The sequence below is a fragment of the Myxine glutinosa genome, chromosome 2 (genome assembly GCF_964187855.1).
Source record: "Myxine glutinosa chromosome 2, kmMyxGlut1.1, whole genome shotgun sequence".
NCBI lineage: Eukaryota > Metazoa > Chordata > Myxini > Myxiniformes > Myxinidae > Myxine > Myxine glutinosa.
This window is the reverse complement of record NC_136262.1, coordinates 235,802,083-235,808,679: the sequence shown is the minus strand read 5'-3', so window position 1 is coordinate 235,808,679 and position 6,597 is coordinate 235,802,083.

The following is a 6,597-nucleotide window of genomic DNA, read 5'->3' as shown; positions in this document are numbered from 1 at the left end:
CTCACCCGACTTGAAACCACCTTTAACATTACCGGCACTGCCCTCTCTTGGATTAAATCATACCTCTCTGACAGACGTCAGTTCATCTCCATCAATAACTGCAAATCCCCCACTGCTCCCCTCCCCCAAGGTGTCCCCCAAGGTTCAGTTCTTGGCCCCCTCCTCTTTATCCTTTACCTGTCCCCCCTCGGTCACTTAATCCGCCGTCATGGTCTCCAATTCCACTGCTTCGCCGATGACATCCAGCTTTTCATCTCCACCAAGTCCATCTCCACCGCCACCCACTCTATCCTGACAAACTGCATCACTGAAATAAAATCCTGGCTTCAAATCAACTTCCTCAAACTTAACTGTGATAAATCTGAAATAATCATCATTGGCCCAAAAACGCTCACCAAGTCCACCCATAACTTTGCCCTCAACATCGACGGTTTCCCAGTGTCCACCTCCCCTCACATCCGGAATCTTGGCATCATCTTTGACCAAACCCTCTCCTTCGACAAATACACTAAACAGATCACAAAGACAGCCTTCTTCCACCTGAAAAACATCGCCCGTCTCCGTCCATCCCTCTCCTCTGTGGCTGCAGAAACCCTCATCCACGCCTTCATCACTTCCCGTCTGGACTACTGCAATAGCCTCCTTTATGGTTCACCCTCAACAATCACCAATAAACTCCAATACATTCAGAACTCCGCTGCCCGTCTACTCACCCATTCCCGGACCCGTGACCACATCACCCCCGTCCTTTACAAGCTTCACTGGCTCCCCATCTCCCAGAGAATCCAGTACAAAATCCTCCTCTTGACCTACAAAGCCCTCCATAACCTGGCCCCATCCTACCTGGCTGACCTCCTCTCCAGACACACTCCCACCCGCAACCTCCGCTCTGCTGGTACCAACCTCCTGACCCCCCCCATCCGGACCAAATTTAGATCCTGGGGGGACAGGGCCTTCTCCATCGCTGCTCCCACCCTCTGGAACTCGCTACCTCACACCATCAGAGACTCCTCCTCACTCACCACATTCAAAACATCACTCAAGACCCACCTGTTCAACACTGCATTCAACATTTAACCCACAGCATCTAACCCCTGACTATCTCCTCTCCTTCTCCCTCCTTTGTGCTTTGAATATTTCCCTATTGATTCTTCTTTTTTTGCAATTGTCTTTATGTTTTGCTATGCGTTATGTTTTGCACTCTGTCAAAGCGTCTTTGGGCTTCCTGAAAAGCGCTATATAAAATAAATGCATTATTATTATTATTATTCAGCTTTTTCACGTGCGGAGTCAGCCGTGTGGCCATTTGAGGTGAGGGAGGGGATGGAGGGGGCACAAACACCACAAACAGATTTGACCAGACACCACCAGGATTTGGAAGAGGGAGACAGACAAGAGAGTTCGGTCCTGAGAACGGAGAGATATTGTTTCCTGGCTCTCCTGAGGGTGGACACACAGTTGTTTCGGGCTTTGTGAAAGGAAATGAGATTTCCTTCCGTTGGATTTGCTTTCCAGGAGATGAAAGCAAGTTGTTTCTGGGCAATAGCCTCACCACAAGATTCCGTGTACCATGGACGGGAGGAAGGGTATGACAACTGAAGACGAGATGGGATAAATCTGTGCATGAGAGAGAGCAATTTACTTTGGAAGAATTCCCAGGATGAGTTGATGTCAGAGGCAGTAGAGATGGGAGACCAGTCCAGATGATTGATGGCTGCTTGAAGACCGTGCTAGTTGGCCTGAGTGAAATGCCAGACTCGTCGACGCTGAGGAGGCTCTCTGAGAATGGTCAGAGAGATGTCCACTTTAACAAGCACATGATCAGAAGAGCCGATTGGAGCAGAAGAAGAGCAGCCGACATTTTCAGGGAAGTTAGTCATAACCAAGTCCAGAGGAGAAGATGCTCCGTTGACTGAGATCCGGGTTGGGAAATTGACAGATTGTGTCAGTCCCAGTGAGTCACAGAAGTCCTTTGCTGAAGAGCCATGGCTGGTGAGAGAGGTACCCACCCCCAGCCAACTGGCATGGTGACAGTTGAAATCACCACATATGAGGAAGAGAGAGTTGGGATGGGTAGATAGAAGTTGGTCCATATTATCAGACAGCGAGATGTAGATGGAGTCATCACTGTTTGGTGGACGGTACAACACACATATGAACAAAAGGTGGGAGCGAAGGGGAAGCCGTAGCCAAAGGTATTCCTGGGGGTGAGGTGGAGAGAGGGCAGTGCAGGGCGAGTGAGGAAGAGAGTTTTTTTAAAGATAGCAACCCCACCTCCAGGACGAGGCTCAGGTCTATCATACCGGAGGAGGGAGTAACCTGGGAAAGATACCAAGGAATCAGAGACATCATGAAGGAGGAAAGTTTCTGTTAAGCAGATCACGTCTGATTTGTCAGAAGCAACCTGTATGGAGAGATCAGTTAAGTTTGAGCGAAGGCCCCGGATGTTTGATGTCCATACTGTTAAGGAAGAGGAAGGGGGAGCATCGGATACAGAACAGGGGGGGGGGGGGGAGCGGTAGGGTAAGATGTGGAAGAGGAGGAAGAGGTAGGGAGAGCTGTTGAAGGTGTGTCAGAGATTACAGAATAGCTTGGAGAAAGGGAAGAATGGGGCAGACAAAAGGTTTGATGGTGATTGGGTGAGGTGCAGTGAGGTGTTATTTGAGGAGGGGGAAGAGTGAGGCAGAAGGTTGAGGGAGAAGAAGGTGAAAGTTGGAAGGGGGAAGAAGCGGGGAGGACGCTTTGAGGAGGAGGGGTGAGAGGGGAGTCTAGGAGGGGAGGAGTGAGGGAGAGTCTCGGAGGGGAGGGGAGTGGGGGGAGATTTGAAAGGGATGGGTGATGGGGAAGATTTGGGGGGGAGGGGCAAGGGGGAAGATTTGAAAGAGATGGGTGATGGGGAAGATTTGGAGGGAAGGGGTGAGATTGGATTTTGAAAAGTGTACGATTAATGGGAAACGAACATTTATTGCAAAATGAGTTTCTTGAGACATTCGAGTCAAAAATACATTTGAGGACGCTGAAGGATGGGTGGAGTTCTGGAGAGTTTAGGGAATAAATGAAAGATGCACTGTAAGAGATGGAATTTTTTTTTGGAATGAATAGATTTGGTGAGCAAGTCGAAAGCATCCTTTTATAGAAGAAGAAGAAAAAGGTGTTATAGAATATTACAAAATAAAGTTCTTCAGTGGACAGATGAAACATTTTTTAACAACGTGATCACGTGATCACGAACAACGTGGTCGAAGAACGAACGAACAAATAAGAACGAACAAACGGATAAGAACAGGGAAGGAAAATATTTTTTTGGGGTTTTTTTTTTGAGATTTTAAAACAAGGAAGTATGGGGTGAAAAGACCGTGAAAAACAGAGACCGAAAGTAATTTGCAGCGCGATCGAAGAACCGCTGAGACAAAAAAAAAGCCTCAAGCCAAGGGCTGACACGGTAGCCTACTAGCACTACACTAGGCCTCAGAATACACGTTACGAAAAAAACGACGATTATGTACACAGGTATGAAAAACCAACACCGAGAAAGTCACCCCAATAGGTACATACACCGAAAGAAAGATACAGATTCGACAAAAACACAATTGTGAAAAATTACTTAACTTCGAAAGCGTGCGCGCGGGGACAGCTTTGAAGAGACGTGACGACCAATCTTGCGCATGCGCAGCTCCTTCCAAATTTCTAATTTTTCCTCATGGGAGTTTGCTTCTGTATCCATATTGTCCACCCACTGCATCTTCCCCTACCCTCATTCTTACGCGAATCCCTATAGTTTGTCCGTCTCCCTCTCTTTTGTCCCTCGGCCCTGCTTTTGGTGTTTCCCCCTTTTCTTTTTGTTGCTCTTTTGTTTCTGTTGCATATTCTATTCTGTGTTCTAGCTCTTCCACCAGCCTTGAATTTTATATCCAAAAATAGGCTGACCCATACCAGTAATCAGTGATATCCTTGAGCTGGCATATCAAGCAAAAATGTTCTTCATTTGAGGCTTATCAATCATTCTGCAATATTCATTCTTATCATTCACTTTCTGCAATACAGGTCTACTAATAACATCATCACAGGTTAACTAGATAACTCTGATCACATAGTGATCGCCAATGGTAAGCCTCCCCCGGCACTCACGATCCAATGATGGCCATTGTATTTTCAGACCCCCATATGACCTTGACCTTCAACATTTAGGGATAGAGTATAAATGAAGAAAATGTGTCCCCATCTGAAATATATCCATAAAACTCAACATCATGAAAATTGGAGGAAAATTATTCAAGTTATGATCAAAAACATGTTTTTTGTTAGATTGGTCACAATCCGAAAAAAGTAGGTGAAGGACAACTTCAGTGCAGGTACACTATTATAATGCAAGAACATCTTGGAAGGCCAAGCGGTCTTTGAGATTTCACATCTTACTATAATTCACCAAATGTCTGTCCGTCTGTCTGTCTGTTCATCCGTCCGTTCCCAAGTACCGCAAGAACGGCTGGACCGATGGCAACGACATTTTGGGTGGGTAATCCTGGGACCCCCTGGAGTAAAATTTTGTTTTTTGTTTTTCCAATTTCAGCTTTGGTCTCCAGCATTTTCAGGTTTGTTCTCCCGCCGAACGTTATTGTCCCCGGTACCGCAAAAAAGGCTGCACCGATCGCAACGATACACCTCCATGCCCGTGAGATTCCTACGGGTGACCCCACTAGTTGGTAAAATTGAGCAATGACAAAAAACTTTTTTTTTTCAGACCATCATTTCACCTTGATCTTTAACCTGGAGGGGTGTAATGAACATTAAACTTGAATGCGCCTTGCTCTGGGTTATCTAGGGAGCACAATTTCTTTCTGATTGGACAAACTTTAGTCGAGTTACGGTGAAACATGTTAAAATGGCTATAATGGGGTATTAACCTTAAAATTAGGTCAAGGTCAAAAAATTACAACAACCCCGCAAATTTTATATTCCCAATATTGATGCAAAATCTACACTTTGAAAGTCCCAGCTGGATCCAACATACAGCTCGGAAAAATTGGCAGAAAAAAGGGCGAGGGTGGATTAGTACTCCTAGGGGTCTAATAAACTCTGAAGAAAGTCTGTTAAACATTGGGAGCACCTATTGAAAAACAAACTTCTGATGATGATGGATAAAATGGATACTGATGGATAAAAAACAAACTGATGGATAAAATGGATACTGATGGATAAAACAAACTGATGGATAAAATGGATACTGATGGATAAAACAAACTGATGGATACTGATGGATAAAACAAACTGATGGATAAAATGGATACTGATGGATAAAAAACAAACTGATGGATAAAATGGATACTGATGGATAAAACAAACTGATGGATACTGATGGATACTGATGGATAAAACAAACTGATGGATAAAACAAACTGATGGATACTGATGGATAAAACAAACTGATGGATAAAATGGATACTGATGGATAAAATGGATACTGATGGATAAAACAAACTGATGGATAAAATGGATACTGATGGATAAAATAAACTGATGGATAAAATGGATACTGATGGATAAAACAAACTGATGGATAAAATGGATACTGATGGATAAAACAAACCGATGGATAAAACAAACTGATGGATACTGATGGATAAAACAAACTGATGGATAAAATGGATACTGATGGATAAAACAAACTGATGGATAAAACAAACTGATGGATACTGATGGATAAAACAAACTGATGGATAAAATGGATACTGATGGATAAAATGGATACTGATGGATAAAACAAACTGAAGGATAAAATGGATACTGATGGATAAAATAAACTGATGGATAAAATGGATACTGATGGATAAAACAAACTGATGGATAAAATGGATACTGATGGATAAAACAAACTTATGGATAAAATGGATACTGATGGATAAAAAACAAACTGATGGATAAAATGGATACTGATGGATAAAAAACAAACTGATGGATAAAATGGATACTGATGGATAAAACAAACTGATGGATAAAATGGATACTGATGGATAAAAAACAAACTGATGGATAAAATGGATACTGATGGATAAAAAACAAACTGATGGATAAAATGGATACTGATGGATAAAACAAACTGATGGATAAAATGGATACTGATGGATAAAACAAACTGATGGATAAAATGGATACTGATGGATAAAACAAACTGATGGATAAAACAAACTGATGGATAAAACAAACTGATGGATACTGATGGATAAAACAAACTGATGGATAAAATGGATACTGATGGATAAAATGGATACTGATGGATAAAACAAACTGTTGGATAAAATGGATACTGATGGATAAAATAAACTGATGGATAAAATGGATACTGATGGATAAAACAAACTGATGGATAAAATGGATACTGATGGATAAAAAACAAACTGATGGATAAAATGGATACTGATGGATAAAACAAACTGATGGATAAAATGGATACTGATGGATAAAAAAACAAACTGATGGATAAAATGGATACTGATGGATAAAAAACAAACTGATGGATAAAATGGATACTGATGGATAAAAAACAAACTGATGGATAAAATGGATAGTGATGGATAAAAAACAAACTGATGGATAAAA